Below are 20,769 nucleotides of genomic sequence, written 5' to 3'. Positions count from 1 at the left end.
AGAGAGATGTAGGAACTGAAGTATAGAAGGGGACATGCTCATTTATCCCACCGAACCAGCTTCTTGCCATGTGCAGATTTCACCGTTTCGGACATTGCCTTGTTCAGATTCTATAGGAGGTTAACTTCAAAAGAGATACAACCTGTGTTTAAAAAAAAATCTAAACTATTTTTGAAAACAAAATTGAAATGGTAACGCTCAGTGTCCAATCCCATTCACCCATCTCCCCTGTGCTCGCTGACTTACATTAGCTCCAGGTTAAACAATGTCTCGATTTTAAAATTCTCATCCTTGCTTTCAAATCTCTCCATGGCCTCGCCCCTCCTTATCTCTGTTATCTCCTCCAGCCCCACAACCCCCAGAGACGTCTGCGCTCCTCTAATTCTGGCCCCTTGAGCATCCCTGATTTTAATCACTCCACCATTGGTGGCCGTACCTTCTGTTGCCTGAGCCCTAAGCTCTGGAACTCCCTCCTTAAACCTCGCCGCCTCTCCACCTCTCTCTCCTCCTCCTTTAAGAAGCTCCTGAAAACCTACCCTTGATCTAGCTTTTGGTCATCTGCCCTAATACATCTCTCATGTGGCCAGGTGTCAAAGTTTGTTTTATAACCCTCCTGTGAAGCACCTTGGGACGTTTTATTATGTTAAAGGCGCTATATAAATTCAAGTTGTTGTTGTATTTGCGAATGTGGGAAATCCAAAATATGCTGTTATACACAACAGGTCAGTCAGTATCTGAAAGACCGAGATGGGTTAGTGTGATCCGTGAAGTTCCTTTTATCCACGAATCCTTTGTAGGAGCTCCTGTATGCACCCTTAATTTTTAATAACTAATACATAGGCCAGTAATTTCCTGGGAACTGCTCTCACTGGCGCCGTAACTTCACTGGTAATAAACAAGGTTTCTGCTCCACTCCCGGCTAAATTACAGTAGTGGAGCGGGAGCAGCTCCGAGGGAATTCCCAGCCATAGTAATCCAATAATCGTTCATGGGTGACGATAAGCTCGGAACTTTAGATTGAAGATCAGTTGATTTTCATGGGAAGAGAATGAATGATGCTGGCCTGTGGTTTGCTAGTGTTTGTTAAACAATGGTTTTCCAATCTTTCTGTGCAGTGGGTGCTTGCAAATATTGACGCATTCCCGGTTTTAACTTGTGAAAGATAATGACCCCTATCTAGTACAATCAATGCTGAAAATGGTTTTTATTAGCGTATAACAGGAATAATATTAGATAGTCAACAAGTACAGAAATCTGATAGGAGAATGATGGAAAACGATGACTTCAGGCACTGCATAGGATCGCCTCATGAATCCCTTGGGGTTTTTGTGACCCTCGTTCGAAAATCTGTGCTGTGATTTGGCCTACTCTGGATTGACTGACAGTTGAAAAGAATAAGCACATTTTTCTCCAGCTACTGCTGTTAAGTTCTGGATGTGGTTTTCTAAAGGTTACCAACAGAGGTCACTCTCTGAACAGATTTTAGTCCATTTAAGGTTTTTAAATGCTGTTAAGGCAGTTGATTGGCCGAATGAATTTATGCCGGTGTTATTTATTGATCGAAGGCATTTCCGTTTGTATCGCATAAATTGTATTTAATCTTAGACTTGGGCTTTGTGAGAGTGCATTATATCGACCATTCTTGCAGGTTATGTGGTTTTGCTTCAATGTACAAAGGAGCAATATTCTTTTTGGACACCCCACAATGTAAATGTGAATCAGCGGTTCAAGAAGCCGGCTCACCACCATCTTCTCGGACAATTAGGGATGGGCAATAAATGCTGGCCTTGCCAGTGGCGCCCACAACCCAGGAATGAATTTCTTGTTAAATTAACCATTTGCTCCATCCTCTTATCCAGGCACACTGCAAAGTTAAAATACTATAGCAGTCTTTTAAAATCATACAGGTGCATTATGTTTGCCAGACAGTTTTAGGGAAGGGCAGTCAGTTCACCACTCTAGCAGTTTTGCATTTGGAGTAGTGACCTCCATGTGCCCAACTTCTATAGGGTTCCCTTATCCCGACCGCGATCTTAGACCCACATTTTGTGTGGATCTGCGATGCAGGTCAGTTCCAGCAACCAGGGCTTTCAGATGAGATGTTCAGCCGAGTCTTGCCTGCCCTGGTGGATGTAAAAAAAAAATCCCACGGCGGTATTTTGAATGAGCTTTTCTGATGCTGACCCTCATTACCGGATGAATAATGAGAATCTTGATAGAGTGCGCTGTTAAAACTATAGGTTTTGAAGAGCTTTTAAATACATTTGAGTTTAATTACCAGTTGCTAATAAACTCCAGGGCGAATTGCCAAATTATTAAGTCACTGATGTTTAGGTGTAATACAATCTTTGTAGCTGCTTTTACATTGGTATTTTAATTTAAATTCCATATGTTCAGTGTGTGAGCCAGCATTTACGCTGCTGCATCTTGTTTCTGTAGACCAGCAGCATACTTGTGGACCCAGTTATATCTGCTCCTGGCCTTTGTAAAACAGATTCAATAATGCAAACACTGAGAGCTTACACAAGATGCCAGTCCCCCAGAATTGAAATTGAAAAGGCCTTTTGAGCAAATTTTAAGAAGCATTTTGCTTTAAGCAACCATCGTCTATTCTCCCCAATTCCTCTCCAGAAATACTGCACTTTGCAGTGATCTCTTTAATTTCACTTCCCTGTTGCTCAGTCTGGATTGTTATTTCTTAGGGGGCCATTTTGTTTCTTAAGGGAAATAGAGCAGCATCAAATCAACTTAGTAATGTTTAAATATAACAATGAGTCGGGTAATATTTATGGACTAAAGTGTTTGATTTGTGGGCGGTGCAGTGCTATTCCATGTTGGTGTATTAACATAGCACACTGCAGAGTGATGGGTGTCTGTGTGCTTCCCCGTCTTTCGAATGAGATATTAAGCTGAGGCCACGTCTGCCCCCTCAAGTGGACGTAAAAAATCCCATGGCACTATTTCGAAGAAGAGCAGGAGGGTTATCCCCGGTTTCCTGGTCAATATTTATCCCTCAATCAACATAACATTTAAAAAAAAAACAGATTATCTGGTCATTGTCACATTGCTGTTTGTGGGAGCTTGCTGTGCGCAATTTGGCTGCCGCATTACATTACAACTGTGGCTGCACTCCAAAAGGTACTTCATTGGCTATAAAATGCTTTGAGACGTCAAGTGGTCATGAAAGGCGCTATATAAATGCAAGTCTGTCATTCTTGTTTGTTCCACTCTTCGGGCATTTTTACATTATATCATTTTAACCACGAGCAGAGCCTGGGATTCTATTGGTTGCATTGCTTGGTGTAAACAGTGTGACAGGAAACCCATCGAGCAAGATTTTCAAGGGTTTAATGATACTATCAGTCTGTAGGAAGGTTAAAGAAGCATTTTCCTGCCAAGTACACACAGTAGCCAGTTCCCCACATTTTGAATAGTAGTTGGCTCAACTGCAATAGGTCAGTGTAAAAGTACGTTCAATCCTTTGCGACCAAGTTTTGGTACTTCCCCCTCCACACTTTTTCTGTCCCTGCAAGATCGTAACTGCATCGTCACCTGGCTTTGTCCTCATGATTTTCAGATGCCTTACAAGGAAGTTTCAGTTCAGCAGAACAGAAACTCGTGTCAGTAGGCTGACTGTCCACACCCACAGTTGCAATTTTTTGAAGCATTTTTAAACCGTGCAGGTTCTAAATAAACACTTTGTGGAAAATCATGACCCTGAAAATCTGTATTTTCTTCCGAGCTACTGTTACAGCTTCACTGAAGTCTTTGAATGTTGCTTTAAAAATTGCTTTTGTTTTGGTGGTCGGTATTAGATTTGTGTTGGAGCATAAACAGCTTCCAAGAGTATTGTGGGGGATTTCACACAGTTGTCAGTAAAAACAAAATGGTGTTGGCTTCTCCGAGTGGTTGAAAATTGTGGGAGGGGTTAATTTTTTTTTTTTTTTTTGAAATTCGTAGCCAATCGTTCCAATTCTTTGTCAAATCACAAACGCCAGAGGTCACCTTGCACACGCCAAGGATCACTCTGCGCCAATGCTCTTAGCCAAAAGGCCTAGAGCCACTGCACCGTTCCTGGAAGTACTGCAATACCAGGTTCGTGCCATGGAGGTGCATGGGTCAGGTCCCCCACACACCACCTATTTCCAAAAAAGCAAGCATATACCTTCCTGATCCAGGGAGAACCACCTTGGGGTTATGGTGGTTACTCCCCTGTCAGGTCAGTTACGCATGATCTTAGCCAAAATGCTGAGGGGCACGTTCTTATGGACACTGATGACAGAATCTTGATGTGAATGAATAAACTTATGGCCAGATGAGACAAGATCGCATTTCGCTGGTGAAGATCGCACTTTGGAGAATGATTTTCCTTCCCTTTAAACAAATGGATCTATTTTTACTCCTACTTTTTTCGGTGATGATATTCTGTACACTCATACAGGAAAACGACAAAAATGCATTATTCATTGAATATGCAAAAAGAGGGTGCATAGTTACATATCTCTACACATTTGCAAAGTAACCTCAAATGATGAAGCCTTTTATGTACACTGAATTCTTTCTCATTTGCTCATGCTATGTTAGCTCAGCTTCTTATTTTGCTGTTATTTGGTTCAACTCACATCCTTCCTCTCCTTCAGCAGACAAAGAAAGCTTTATATGGTAAAAATAATGAGTAGTCCATTGACCACAGGAAGTGGTATCCAAGTTCATGCAGACATTTAACCTGTTGATAGCTGCAATAATAAGTTGCACCTCAGATCACTAACTGGACTACTTGTATTTACTTAATCTAATACAAAATATACTAGCATAGGTCTCCTCTTCCCTCTAATATTGTTAGAAAGTTATATTTTGAAGATGAATTTGGTATTTGGCTACCTTTGTCCTTAAGGCCATTTTGTATTTGTGCGGTCATTCTTTCCCTGCTCCCTCCCTTGAAAGGCAAGGAGAGACAAAGTCCTGGCTTATAGGCTTGTCCTCAGTAGATTCATGATTGGTAAATTGTGTACATACAACAGGATGTGGTGAAACGCTCTGGTTTTACATGGTAATCTGCCAGCTGGCCCTTCTGAGAACTGTTCTAATTGTAGCTGGTTGACTTGAAGAGCTTGGGACTGTAATTACCTGGCTGAGGGGAGAAAAGAATGCAGGCTACAGAGCAGGTACATTTAACGAGAGGTTTGCGATTCTGGCACAATGCAGAGTGGAATTGGTTAAGCCAGCACACACAGCACCTGTGGAAGCAAAGTATACTTGCAAGGAGTCGTCCGATCCAACTGCATTCTCTTATTTAGTCTGTGCAAGTCATCATATGCAATGGAATAATGCTACAGCCCACTAACGCCACAGAGAAATATCAGTCCACCTGAGCACCCAATGAGGCCCTAAATCTTTTCTCCATTATTGCCACGTTTAAAATTGGTATCAATGAATTGTAGTTGAACTCCTCCACTGACTTAGTGGTTCAGTATATTGTTTAGTAGGGTACTGAGCCACACAGACTAGAAGAATGCAGGTTCAGTCCTTGGGCCGTGCTGAGTTAGCTGACTTCAGCCAAGGCTGTGATAGGAGAGGTTTTAAAAAAAAAAATCAGACTGGAATCCTGCACCAAATTACTAGCAAGGAACTGCTGCTTGGACATGCATGTAGGTAGATATTGCATCATTGTAGAATTAGGTTTGGTTGTGATCATCGACATATTGGAATATCTTGCCAGTGTTCTTCATCTAGGCTCTCACGTAAAGAATGGCCAAGTGGGTGAACTGTCAGAAAATGGCGGCACATAAGAAATAAGAGCAGGAGTGGGCCCGACAGCCCTTCAAGCCTGCTCCGCCATTCACTAAGATCATTGCTGATCATCGACCTCAACTCCACTTTCCCGGCCGATCTCCATATCCCTTGATTCCCCTGGACTCCAAAAATCTATCGATCTCAGCCTTGAATATATTCAGAGACTCGGCATCCACAGCTCTCTGGGGCAGAGAATTCCAAAGATTCAAAACCCTCTGTGAAGAAATTCCTCCTCATCTCGGTCTGAAATGACCTTCCCCTTATCCTGAGACTGTGCCCCCGAGCTCTAAACACTTCAGCCAGGGGAAACGACCTCTCAGCATCTACCCTGTCAATCCCCTTCAGAATCTTGTATGCTTCAATGAGATCACCTTTCATTCTTCTAAACTCCAGAGAGTCCAGGCCCATTCTGCACAATCTCTCATCCCAGGAATCAATCCAGTGAACTTCCGTTGTACCACCTCCAAGGCAAGTATATTAGATAAGGAGACCAAAACTGTGCACAGTACTCCGGGTGTGGTCTCAGCAAGGCCCTGTACAATTGTAGCAAGACTTCCTTACTCATACTCCAACCCCCTCGTAATAAAGGACAACATGCCATTTGCCTGCCTTATTCCTTGCTGTACTGACATGCTAGCTTTCTGTGTATCTTGCATAAGGACACCCAATTCTCTCTGAACACCTATAAACTTGTGCCCAGCAAGAGCAGCAATCTAAAGAGCAATAGAGAAAATTAGAAAAATTAAAAACTCAGTTTTAGGCTTCTGCACACACTTGATTATATTTCTGATCTCTCTCTGCCATTAAGAGGATGGAGTTGGGGTACTGCTGCACTGTATTGCCTCCCGCTGTTCACTGGAGCTCTGCTCTGTCTCGTGTTGTTGTGGAAGAACTTGTGAACTCAGAACTGAGATAGGTTTCTCAAGTCCTGAACCTCCTGATACCAGAACAAGTATAGGCTTTGTTTTTCATTGAGTATTTTTGATATATGGTATGACGATCTAATGTAACTACACGGTGAGCTGAAATTGTGAGCTAAAGTGATTCACTTTCATGTGACTGTATGCGCATGCCCCTGTGACAATTGAAGTTGGACTTATATAAGACATTAGTCAAAGCACATACTGAAAAGCGAAGCACAAATATGTAGCAAGCTTATGAGTTTTACGTCAGTGTAAAAGAAGATTGGAGTGTATTCTAGGTCCTGCTGATTGTGAAAATATTTTTTTAAATGTAGCACATTCATTAATTTGCTATGAACTCCTTCATTTCTTGAATTAAAGTTGATCACCTGAGCACATGGTGAATTCTTTCTTTTCCCAATTGTTCTCTCTTCTCTCCTCCCCCCGCAATACCTCGCTTCTCCTAAAGGTGGTAACTTCTTCAACACAAAGGCAAAACACTGCGGATGCTGGAATCAAAACAGAAAATGCTGGAAATCTCAGCAGGTCAGGCAGCATCTGTGGAGAGGAAGCAGAGTTAACGTTTCTGGTCGATAACCTTTCGTCAGTACTCTTTCTGTGTCCTGGGGACACTTTAAAAACCTGGACTTCACCTTCTACTTGTCCTCCTCCTCCCCTGCCACTGATGTAGGAATTGGCACTGAAGAAAATATTTGCTTCTCCGATAGCATAGCAGGTAAAGGCGCCATTTGGTGTACTAAACCGTACAGACCAAAAGGTCGCAGGTTTGGTATCTGACTTGTGTTGAGCTAGCTCGTCTCACCACCCTGGGTTTGGAAAAGGGAGAAATCAGCCAGGATTCCTGCTCCTGATTGCTGTGCAGTGACCTCTGGAAGTTGCTTGTGCATGGACGGTGAAGGTGGACAGGATCAGGCCCGGCTCTGATACCCCCTCCACGATTGACTAGACCGCACGCACTTCCTGTCGAGACTCGCGCATGAATAGCGCGAGTTCCCAGAGGAAGCCATAAGCCTAACACTAGTCCGTGTCTTCAGGAGAGGCGAAGGGACGATAACTAGCAGAGAAGAAAATTCCAATAGTGGTTTGAAACTCTCTGCAGAGGCAGGCAACAACAACTTGCATTTATATAACTCCTTAAATGTAGAAAAACGTCCCAATGTACTTCACAAGAGCGTTCCCAGTTGCTTAGCCTGGCAATAGCCATATTATTTGTTGTCACCTCTTCCAAACTGGGTGCTGTAAAACTGCAATATAAACCAGCCAGTTTGAACAAGTGAGGCTGGGAGCTGACACTCGAGACCTACTCCAGTACAAAAGGACTGTTGGATGCCAGAAGAAAGAATAAGATACCGTGCATGCATTACAAATCTGTACTTTTACTATATGGTGGGTAATTTAATCATAAGGTTATTTTGGTTCAGTTGCAGAAATGAGCAACACTACCTGAAAGTTTCTAATTTCAACTTCGAGTGAAAAGTGATAAATGGATGTGTTACAAAGTAATGAACAATGAAGGTACAGATTCTGCAGTGAAGAAGCCAATAATACAAAATCACAGTCTGCTATCTTTAAACAAGCTGAAATGTTACTTTATTAACCAAAAAAAATTTAATCAGTGGAATCTGATGTTTTGATACAGTTTCAACCTTTTATTTGGTAACATTTATTCTAGGTAAGGCTTCTCAAAGAAAAAAGTATGCCATATTCAATGAGAATAGTCGCTCATAAAACTAAGGAACTCAAGTTTGTTGAAATCTCATCTGGCCCAGCTCTCCACATTTAAAAATTGTGATGTTTGAAACCGTACTCCACTTTCTTCAAGCCAATGGGAGGTTCTGTGTACAAAAATCAGACCAGTCTCCATCACTTCCAGCAGTTGTTTGTGCTACGATGCAATCAGTTTACCACAGCAGAGATGTCTTCCCCCCCCCCCCCCCCCCCCGTCCCCAACCAAAGCAAAGAAATCTGCACAAAGGTAAATGATGTGTTTTAAGTGGGAAAAGCATAATGTGAGATACGGTGACAAGACTCTCTTTCTCTCTCCATTCACCCCCCACCCCCCCCCCTTTTTTTCAGGAAGTGCTGGTCCAAGAGCAGTGACTGACCGGTAGTATTCACTCAAGTATCCATTCTTCAGGTATTAACCTGGATAATTAGTCTTAGCAAAACCTGATCCTTCCTCCTGATGTCCATATCCATGCACTTTGCAGCAGGGGTCACTGGACAGCAACCAGGAGAATTTTATGTTGAAGAAAAAAACTTAGGAAATTAAGAGAGAAATAAATTGGATAACTGTGGCTTTCCTGCAATACTTTGACTATCAAGTTGGAATTTCTTTTGAGAAAATAAATTGTCTTCCTCATTTGTTCATCCATCACCAACAGTTGCCCAAATAGTAGAAATTATAGCAGTGCATTCATTGCAAGAGGGATGGAGTACAAAAGCAGGGATGTCCTGCTGCAACTGTATAGGGTATTGGTGAGGCCGCACCTGGAGTACTGCGTGCAGTTTTGGTCACCTTACTTAAGGAAGGATATACTAGCTTTGGAGGGGGTACAGAGACGATTCACTCGACTGATTCCGGAGATGAGGGGGTTACCTTATGATGATAGATTGAGTAGACTGGGTCTTTACTCGTTGGAGTTCAGAAGGCTGAGGGGTGATCTTATAGAAACATTTAAAATAATGAAAGGGATAGACAAGAAAGAGGAAGAGAGGTTGTTTCCACTGGTCGGGGAGACTAGAACTAGTGGGCACAGCCTCAAAATACGGGGAAGCCAATTTAAAACCGAGTTGAGAAGGAATTTCTTCTCCCAGAGGGTTGTGAATCTGTGGAATTCTCTGCCCAAGGAAGCAGTTGAGGCTGGCTCATTAAATGTATTCAAATCACAGATAGATTTTTAACCAATAAGGGAATTAAGGGTTACGGGGAGCGGGCGGGTAAGTGGAGCTGAGTCCAGATCAGCCATGATCTTGTTGAATGGCGGAGCAGGCTCGAGGGGCTAGATGGCCGACTCCTGGTCCTAATTCTTATGTTGTTATGCAGCAACCCCCCCACCCCACCCCTGCTCATTCTTTTACATCATTGCTGTGGCCATGCAAGATGGGATCTCCCCCGGCATCAAAGGCTTTGTTCTGAAATTACACCTGGGGATCCCTGCTGTTATCATGCTGGCCCCCCACCAGAAAATGCCTTTCAACCTCCATTTTACTTGGCCAGTTTTCTGATCAAGCTGCCACTCAAATTCCTATCCTGTCATTGTAACCTGCAGCTCGTTGAAAGTTGACAGCTCATGCTAAATGCTGAGTTAGTTTGGTTTGAGAGTAAATCCTCACACTGATGATGTATATTGACCGGGACCATATCATCTCATTTTAAATCCTAGCTCCAATCTCGCCCCTTCGAACCTACAGCAGCCAATAATTTACCACCGTATTGCATGTCAACTGGATCTGTGCAAAGGCATAATGTTAAAAACATTCAATTCGGGTGCATCTGGTATAAACAGAGTACCTTGATGGGAAAACGAGAGATTAATGCTACTCGGTTGTCAATCACAGCTGAGGGCATCTTCCAACAAACTTGTCTCAGGGCTGTGGTGGAATCATTGGTGGAAGAAAATGCGTCTTGAGACCATAACAGCAGTTTTTAGAAGCAGATTCTGTGAAATCGGCTGCACAGCATGACTCAGTTTCCTTCAAGAGAAGATTTTATTTTAAGCTTTTCTCTTCTGCCACCCCCCACCAGTCCTCCAACTTGGATCCAACCCTCTACCTTCAGTGAAATTAGGCCAGGCACTTACTGCTGTGTGCATGTGGTTTTTGCAGGCGTTCTACAGCTGTGACCCAGTAACACTTCTTTTCCCCTCAATGTTTTGCACTGCAGTGCTTTACTTCAGGAAGAGAGGCGAGTGTGTGTTAAAACACATGCCCGGAATGATATATTACCCAGGAGGCTGCAGGAGACTTCCTGCAGCATTTGTTCAGTCTGGCAAGCTGTGACAGCATTGTTAAGCTAACTCTTTGAGGGTCAAAGTGGCATTTTTGTTGTATTGTGTATCCAGTAAAACAAGGATTTACTTACTATCTTCAAAGTGTTGTGTCAGATGGTGCAGGCACAATTGAGGAAGACTTTGTCCCTCAATTTTTTTTTGAAAGCACCGAACACACACTACTCGATGCGCTCAGCTTTCTCTCTCGCCGCACTTGCTGAGTTCTGAAAATTTAACAGGAATGCCCCCGAAATCTAGAGAATAATTCGGACTGCTCAACATAATCTACTTTCCATATTATTGGTCGTGTCAGATGTGGGGTTTGACTTGAATAGACTCAGTTGAGGTTTATTTCCCTTTTATTATTTAAAGGAAGTTTTCCAAAGTGGACTTGCATAGCCAAAAGCTCGACACATATTGAGCAGTTCCTTTCGGTTTTTTCAATATTAATATTTCTCCTCTCCTTACAGTTCATTCATTTTCCCTTGCATTGAAGGCGCAAGTATTTTTTTTTAGCTGATCAGACAGTCTCCTAACCATCTAGTCCGGGTATTTTTTCTCATTTCTAACCGGCCATGTGTCCTTCCCCCCCCCCCCCCCCCACAATCACTGGTGATCCATTTAGTGATCTAGCTGAAAACCCAAGTCTGAAGATAATTAATATACTGATGTTTCCACTTGTCGGGGCATCCAAAACTAGGTGCCATGAATACAAGATAGTCACTAATACATCCAGTAAGAAATTCAGGACAATCTTTATTCAGAGTGGTGAGACTGGAACGCGCTTCCTCATGGAGTGGTTGAAGCAAATAGCATAGATGCATTTAAGGAGAAGCCAAATAAGTACATGAGGGAACATCAGAACAGGTGGGTGAGACTAGAACTAGAGGGCATAACCTTAGAATAAGGGGCCGCCCATTTAAAACAGAGTTGAGGAGAAATTTCTTCTCTCAGAAGGTTGTAAATCTCTGGAATTCGCTGCCTCAGAGAGCTGTGGAAGCTGGGACATTGAAATCATTTAAGACAGAAATAGACAGTTTCTTAAAAGATAAGGGGTTATGGGGAGCAGGCGGGGAAGTGGAGCTGAGTCCATGATCTGACTATCTTGTGGGGTGGGTGCGGGGAAGGGAGAAGGACACATGGCCGGTTAGAAATGAGAAAAAACACCCGGACTAGATGGTTAGGAGACTGTCTGATCAGCTTAAAAAAAAAATACTTGCGCCTTCAATGCAAGGGGAAAATGGCGGAGCAGGCTCGAGGGGCTGTATGGCCTACTCCTGTGCCTATTTCATATGCGTAGGCCATTCAGCTCCTCAAACCTGTTCCACCATTCAATGAGATCATGGCTGATTTGCGATCTAACTCATAACTCGCCTTTGGCCCATATCCCTCAATACCTTTGATTAACAAAAAGCTGTCAATCTCCGATTTACACATGCTAGTTATTACCAAAGAACAACAAACAATTCTCGTCTTTTATTTGTGGCAGTTGGAGGAAAATTTTCCATGTGCTGGCATCAATTGCCACGGGAGAAAGGAATAGAAGGATATGTTAATAGGGTGAGATGAAGTAAGGTGGGAAGAGGCTGAGCATAAACACTGGCAGAGATTAGTCGGTCCAAATGGCTGGTTTCTATGCTGTAAAATTCTATGCTTATTTAAAAGATCATCTGTGAAGCAGCAATGCTTTTTGCCTGATTCCTTTCTCGGCCATCTCCATACACACGTGTGTATGTAAGACTCTGTCCTTGATAGAAAAACTTGCATTTATATACCGCCATTTTCACGACCATTGGCGTCTCAATGCACTTTACAACCAAGGCAGCACTTTTTGAAGTGTAGTCACTGTTATAACGGCTTGTGGGGAAGAGAGTGCTTGAATTCCCAACCTCTGTCTCTTGGGTCCCCATTAAGGACATTTCTGAGAAGAACTGTTTTAAAAAGAATACTCTTGATTTCGAAGAAAAAGCTGGAGGTGAGAACTTCAATTGCACAAGATGACTGATGCAGAGGTGGAGCTGCGAAATACATTGCAGTTTGATGATGCAGAAACAGGATGCAATAAAGATTGGAGTTCATTGTATTGTATAAAGACTTCAAAATTCCTTGTACATTAATCTAGCATCTGCACAGAAAATGTCGCAGACTGTGTTGTTTAATCCAATAGATAACATTCAGCGAGGTAGACTTTTTCACTCCATATTTTTACACCATGCAACCGGTTTTAGTAGTACTTGACATTCTTAAACACTAGAAAAAAGCACATGGGAAATTTTCCACCAACTGCCACAAATAAAAGACGAGAATTATTTGTTGTTCTTTGGTAATAACTCTGGCATAAGACACGCTGAACACTGTGCAGACTGGCTTTTGTATTGCTTATGTATTTGTTTAAGAAAATACTTGCATTTATATAGTGCCTTTCACTACCTCAACATGTCCCAAAGCGCTTTATAGACAATCAAGTATTTTTTTGAAGTGTAGTCACCGTTGTAATGTAGGAAAAGTGGCAGCCAATTTGCGCCCAGCAAGCTCCCACAAACGGCAGTGTGATAATGGCCAGATAATCTTTCTTTTCATGAATGTCGGTTGAGGAATCAATATTGGCCAGGACGCTGGGAGAACCGCCCTGCTCTTCTAAGAATAGTGCCATGGCAATTTTTACATCCACCTGACACAGCATTTCGGGCCTCGGTTGAACGTCTCATCCAAAAGCGGGCACCCCCGACAGTGCAGCACTCTCGCAATACTGCACAATGTTAGCCTTGGTTATGTGCTCAAGTCTCTGAGGGCCCAAGTTTCCACAAGAAAAAAAACTGGCGCCCCTCCGAGCTGGGCGCCCGTTTTTCGCGCCTAAAACGGCGCCTAAAAAAAATCCTCGGTATTCTCCACCTACTTACAGGTCCTCTGGCCCTCGGCACAGCCAGCACGAGCTGTGGGGGGGGGGGGCGGAGCCAGGTCCCGGCGCTGAAAACAGTGCCGGGACCTCTGCACATGCGCGCTACAGTCGGCACGCAAGTGCAGTAGCTCCAGGCGCCGAACTGTGTGGGAGGGGCCCGAAGCACGCAGCCCCTAGCCCTGGCTGAATGGCCTTACTGGGGCTGTGTGAATAAGGCTCCTCCCATGGCCAGCTCCTGCTCCCCGCCCCCGACAAGACCCGACACCCGCTCTCCCCCCCCCCCCCCCCCCCCCCCCGCCAACCAGACCCGATCCGACACCCGCCGACCAGACCCGACACTCCACCCCCGCCGACCAGACCCGACCCAACACCCGCTCTCCTCCCCGACCCGACACCCGCTCCCGACCCGAGACCCGAGACCCGCTCCCCCCACCCGACTGACCCGACCCGACCCGCGCTCCTGTTCCCCGACCCCTCTTTCCCCCCCCCCCCCGCTCTCTCTTCCCCCCCCCCCCCGCTCTCTCTCCCCCCCCCCCGCTCTCTCTCTCTCTTTCCCCCCCCCCCCCGCTCTCTCTCTTCCCCCCCCCCGCGCTCTCGCTCTCTCTCTCTCTCCCCCCCCCTCCTCTCTCTCTCCCTCTCCCTCCCCTCTCTCTCCCTCCCCTTCCCCTCTCTCTCCCTCCCTCCCTCCCCCTCTCTCTCTCTCCCTCTCCCTCTCCCTCCCTCCCCTCTCTCTCTCCCTCCCTCCCCCTCTCTCTCCCCCTCCCTCCCGCTCAGCGGCACGAACGGCTGCAGAATTCTCCCTGGCTGAAGCACTTTCACACAGGTAGGAAGATGGTTTATTTAATCTTTTCTTGGCTTATAAATGTTTATTTAGGTTGGATTTATTTGTATAATATTTGTAGAAGTATAAATAAGGATTTATTGTCGAATTTAATGAGTTCCCTCCCTCCCCCCTCGTTCTGGACGCCTAATTTGTAACCTGCGCCTGATTTTTTAATGTGTAGAACAGGTTTTTTCAGTTCTACAAAAATCTTCACTGGCGCCATTCTACTTTAGTTTGGAGTACATTTTCACTGTGGAAACTTTCAAATCAGGCGTCAGTGGCCGGACACGCCCCCTTTTGAAGAAAAAATTCTGTTCTAAACTAGAACTGTTCTACCTGACTAGGACTGCAGAAAACAAAATGTGGAGAATTGCGATTTCTAAAATAGTCCGTTCTCCACCAGTTGCTCCTAAAAATCGGGCGCGAATCATGTGGAAACTTGGGCCCCATATGTGGTGAAAACCCATGATTCTGACTCGGATGAGAATAGTATCACTGAACCAAGTCTGATCGCTTAGTGAGCACACATACTGGGTGTTGATATTTATCCATTAAATTTGTTGGCTTAGTGAATAAGCATCACAGCCAATATGGTGTAACCCTGTTGGTGTGGATTACCATGTAAAAGTGGTCCCACAAAGCCTCATTGTGGGCAAATGCACTGAATGGTGTGACACTGAGCCATGTCATGCAGTAAGATTCCAGTTCCAACTCCTCTTCTCTACTGAATTCACTGATGGCTGATGGTGAAGGCAAAGCAAGCAGCTTCAGTCTCCCTGGGCTAGCGAAGGGAAGAGATTGCCCACTATTTCCTGCTCCTGATTACTATTTAGTGTCCCTTGCTAGGAGTGGACGTTGAGTGAGTTTGGGCGATTGGTCTCAGCTGTATTTGGGCCTACCAGCACTTTGTGTCTGGGTTCACATATGGACAAGCTAAATTTCAAATCCCTGGTGTATTATAAATACCCACTTCAGATGCATGTACTAATTGATGTACACTAGTGGTGCACAATCCGTGAATACTTCAGATACAAGATGCACGTTTTTTCCAGTGATTTTTTTTTTTCTATTTCTCCATGTAGGTGTATGAATGTAGAATTTTCCCTAAATTCTAATCTAAAAGATACCAATTGCTGTGCAACCCACCATGAAGTGTATAAACGCTGAGAAAATCCATATGGTTTAAAACAAGCTTTCACAAAAATGAAATTTATGAATGGTGGAAATGAGAGACTCATCTAGTTTTACTTAGCATTTTTTTAAAGTTGAATTCATTGCATGCTCTGTGCTGGTACAGGAGTGGCCACCAGGGGGAGACGGTGGCATAGCAAATGGCTTGCAGTCACACCCACAACTCTGCTACAAAACAGCAGACTTCGTTAACAGATTGTCTGAGGTCCAAGGGAGTACAAAATACTGCTCGACAATCCTAGGGATGGATAGTAAGTAATTCACAAAATGATGTCATTGTCAAGCTCCCTCTGTTAAAGTTACACACAATCTACTTGTTCAGTTGAAGCTGAACTTCCAGTCAGAACAAATTCCATTGCGTTCAGCATTTGGTGAAGCATCATTTAAATAAATGTGCAATAAATAAGACACAACATAAATTCAATGAACTGGGGATAATTCACTTTCAAGTCTAACCTGAAATCAATGCACTATATTGTAGGGCCCAGGAGTAAGAGTGCAGTGATTATAACTTGCCATGAAAAGAAAATTGAATATCTAGTAAGAAACCAAGATGGCTTAATCCTTTGAGAAGGATGGTTCTGGCACAGTGTTTGATGCTATCCTGATCCTTACTGGCTCCTGATTTGAACCATTCATTGCTTTACTAAGTAGTAAAGTGGAACATATTTGCCAGCTAGTCTATATTACATCAGTGTGCAGCCTCGATGGCATGAGGTGGCTGTTCTGAAGATTAATGTAATTTTATGCGTGATCGATATCTTGATTTCAGTTTTGAGCCTTTCTGCAATCTTTACGATAAATCTTGGTAAATTCTTCTGAACTAGTTTCAGTGTTGGTTTGGGTAATCGGGCATCAGATAGTTCTGGGAAACTTGCCCTCTATGCAGACAGCATGGCATCACCACTATGAAGCTGCCACTGTTATTAGCAATGAATAGATAGTAATCATTAGAAGTAGCCATGAATGGAGAAAGATGGCTTTTTTTTTTAAGTCCAATTTTAATTCTTTAGAAGAAATGGATCTGTATGTAAAGTAAAATTTTGGTTTGAAAGGATTCATAGGATAAGAAAAAAATCTGGATAGCACTGAAATGATTCAGGTTGCATTCTGCTTGCAATCGATAAAAATGTCGTCGGATCTCTTCCACTTCCATGTTGACGATCCTTTCAAACAGTGCATAATATAATTTTACAGTCTTGGAATTTGTAGATGATCAAGCAATGTGGTGTACAGCAAAGGTCACAATGAAGCTTGCAATTCAGTATGGGGTCTTACCATTTTCATATAAGAACATAAGAAATAGGAGCAGGAGTAGGCCATACGGCCCCTCGAGCCTGCTCCGCCATTTAATACGATCATGGCTGATCTGATCATGGACTCGGGTCCACTTCCCCACCCGCTCCCCATAACCCCTTATCGTTTAAGAAACGGTCTCTTTCTGTCTTAAATTTATTCAATGTCCCAGCTTCCACAGCTCTCTGAGGCAGCGAATTCCACAGATCCACAACCCTAAGAGAAGAAATTTCTCCTCATCTCTGTTTTAAATAGGTGATCCCTTATTCTAAGATCGTGCCCTCTAGTTCTAGTCTCCCCCATCAGTGGAAACATCTGTATTCTGAGTATTTCAGATTCATCATCTTGTCACTGATTAAAGTGGGAGTGGGTTTTTTTTGCGTGTTGTGCTGTTTGAGATCAAGATAAGACTGGATGAGTTGCTCCTCAATATCTCTGCATGCCGAGAATGGCAATTGGGTGACTGCGCAACATTCCAGTTAAGCACATTAACTGCTTCCCCCCCCGCTTTGCTTTCGTAATTTTTAAATTCCGATTTTGTTCTGGATTAAAATGAGCTGTACATGTGAGCTTTTTTTTTTAAAAAAAAAAGCCTGCGGCAACCCGCTGGCTCTCCATGCCACCGGTACAATTGTTCAATCAGCTGGGAGACGTAGTCATGGAAACAGCATCCGTATGATGTCGGGAAGTGTGCTGATGCACCAGCAGCCCGGCTCTGATCGGCTGGCAGCTCAGTGAAAGCTAGATGTTAAATACCACAGTTAAAAAGGATACGGTATTAAAATAGTTTCCCACTTCGTGTATTAAATTCTCGTTATTATCTTGCTTTCCAGTCGGCAGTCGTTAATCGTCAGTCAACTGACGGGCGTACTGTCAGTTTTCCCTTCAGTGGTGACCCATGCATTTCTCATTTAGTATTTCAGTTGGGTGGCCTGCAAAATAAAACTCTCCTGGCAAGATATTCAATTGCGTAACAGCTAAGATCCGAGTTCATTACTGGCTGGTACCTCAGCTGTTGCCAGTCTAGGATGGGTTCTGGTAACTCCAGGCACTGACGTGCACGTCTGGTCAGTTTACACAAAGCCCGCCCGCCCTTTGCAATGCAAGTTTCAGGGCACCTGAACAGATTGCTCTGTAAAATGTCGTGACACAACAGATCAGAATTAGACAATGCATTGTATCGGCTAAGCAATCCAGCTATCAAACTGAGGGAGAGCAAAATACTGCGGATGCTGGAATCTGAACTAAAACCAGAAAACGCTGAAAATCTCAGCGGGGTCAGGCAGCATCTGTGGAGAGAGAAACAGAGTCAACATTTCGGGTCTGTGAATTTCTGAGGAAGGGTCACAGACCCGAAACGTTGAATCTGTTTCTCTCCACATACTGCCTGACCCGCTGAGATTTCCAGCATTCTCTGTTTTTCTATCAAAGTGAGGATCACTGCTCCTGTGACTGGAGCCATCCTGCACTGGAATAAAGCTGACACATTGTGCTAGTGTGCTTAGTTTTTGTGCCATGCCATTCGGGAGTGGCGCATTTTGTTACTGGGTTTTAGCCAAATTTGGAGATTTCCAACCAGACCTGTTGTAAAATTAGCCACACTTGAGTTTTGCCCATTTTTGGCTGGATTGTATGTTGGCTAGTGGATCATTTACTCTTTGCTTATAGCAGGGTTATTTTCTGCTGGCTTCTCAGGAAGCTCCCATGAAGTAATGGGGGAAGTCGGCAGTTTGCTTACCCATAATATCAGCTAATAGAGGCTGAATTGCAAGCAGCTTTGGAGGAGGGGGAATTCCTGCTGAAAAAGGTACAAACCTATGAAATAATGTTTAGCAAGAAATTGACCATCGCCTTATCATGTATAATTCTTTACTAGCCATCTGCACTTGACGTACTTGGAAGAGAGCACTGATGAAGGGATAGGACCGACTAGGAACACACACCAGTCTCACTCAGCAGGCAGCCTAACTTGCAGACTAAAATATAATGTCGTCTCTGTTAGATTATTGACTCTTTGATCCTTGGACGTCGGCAGATGCTGAACAAAAGGGGCAACTCTGTTCTCTCGCAAACCACGTGCTCAGGGAGAGCAGTCACTGAATCTGCATCTTTATCCTGAGGCATTCATAAACTGCAGCGAACATGATTACTGCTAAAGCAAGGCATCTACAATTAGATATGCCACATTGTCTGCTTTCACTTTGGGCAATATTGCCTGAGTTTTCAGATAAAAGGACAACTGTTTGACTTTCCTGTCGGGAGGAGGTTTCAGAGGGCTCATAAGTACTCGAGAGGTTGGAATAATCCTCATGGGAAGAATCCAGATGAGTTGCCTTTGCCTCGACTTCTAACCCACGCACTTCATGGTATAAACTTTAGGTTATGTATATGAGGAAACAACACAGCAACTCAAACTCAACTCCAAAGAAAAATGGATGATAAAAGAAAGACTTGCATTTATATAGCACCTTTCATGACCACCGGATGTCCCAAAGAGCTTTATAGCCAATGAAGTACTTTTTGAAGTGTAGTCACTGTTGCAGTGTAGAAAACGCGGCAGCCAATTTACATACATCACACTCCCACAAACAGCAATGTGATAATGACCAGATCATCTGTTTTTAGTGATGTTGATTGAGAGATAAATATTGGCCAGGACGCCGGAGATAATTCCCCTGCTGCTATTCGAATGGTGCCATGGGATCTTTTACGTCCACTTGAGACAGCCTCCGGTTTAACATCTCATCCGAAAGACAGCACCTCCGACAGTGCAGCCTCATTACTGCACTGGCTTGTCAGTCTAGATTTTTGTGCTCAGTGCTCTGGACTGGAGTCCCAAGCACAAATATACTGACTCCAACTGAACCACTCTGTTGTCCCACCTAAGATCAGATTACCCAGTGCAGACTGAGGAATGAAACAGGATTGTTTAGTTCCACAATGGCTGGTGCAATTACAAAATGACCAATTGGGGGGGAAGTCTGTCGTGTAATGTCAAATATTTCAGGTTAAGGTAGGAATTTGACTCTTGCTTAAATTATTTAAAATTGAAAATGTCTGAAAAGACACAAGCCTTTTTGCTTACTCCCCTGCCTGTAATTCTCATTCATCCATACTTGTTATCTACCTGAAGAAATTGACAGGAAGTCTGGTGATAAAAGCTACGTTTAGAGTTGGTGTCCTTGCTGCATTGCAACTGCTACATCTCCTAATTTTGAAACCTAACTACAAAAGGAGATGTGGCCCCCACTGCAGCTGATATATGAATGAAAGGTTCACTGTAGATAAAGCAATCATATTAACAAAGTAAGATTCTATAAAGGAAATCAACAATTTATGCCCCATGCCAAAATGATCATTCTGAATAAATGGGGATAGTGGTTAGCACATTAGTGCTGAACTTGACCATTTGAGGGCTACATTCATGACAGGGACTGTAGCTGTAAAAGTCCCAGTTTGGGGTACGAGTAGATTCTGCCCTAGATGTAAATAGGTTTTGTTCCCTTTCTTTTAATGAATTAAACATTGGGAAATGGGCTAGGGTAGGAGCAGAAGTGGATGGATCGTCTGATCCAGCCTGAGATCGTGACCCGAGAATGACGATGGTTTCAGTCTCAGTGTTTAGCTGGAGAAAATTGGGGCTTATCCACAAGTGGAGGGGTTGAGAGCAACGGTCCCTTCTCGTACTCCGGGGACCCTGCACGCCAGGCTTGCTGGCCTTTCAATGCAAAAACCATGCATGTGCACGGTGCTCTGATGGGGCTGCACAGCACCAGAACAGGAGGAAACATTGGTTGAGAGACGATGGAGGTTTAGAGGTGGGTGTTGTCAACATGCACACAAGTTGATCCC

General features: G+C 43.7%; 1 protein-coding gene and 1 pseudogene across 2 annotated transcripts in view; one reads left to right on the top strand and one right to left on the bottom strand.

The window, feature by feature from the left end:
• The window catches only part of rnf216 (ring finger protein 216), a 227,172-nt gene that overhangs the window by 125,569 nt on the left and 80,834 nt on the right, over nt 1–20,769 (top strand). The window lies entirely within an intron of this gene.
• On the bottom strand, nt 4,059–4,260 carry LOC139226095 (U2 spliceosomal RNA; annotated as a pseudogene).

This window comes from Pristiophorus japonicus, chromosome 15 (assembly GCF_044704955.1).
Source record: "Pristiophorus japonicus isolate sPriJap1 chromosome 15, sPriJap1.hap1, whole genome shotgun sequence".
Taxonomy (NCBI): Eukaryota; Metazoa; Chordata; class Chondrichthyes; family Pristiophoridae; genus Pristiophorus; species Pristiophorus japonicus.
Note: the sequence above shows the minus strand (reverse complement) of the source record. Positions and strands in the feature narration are given on the sequence as shown.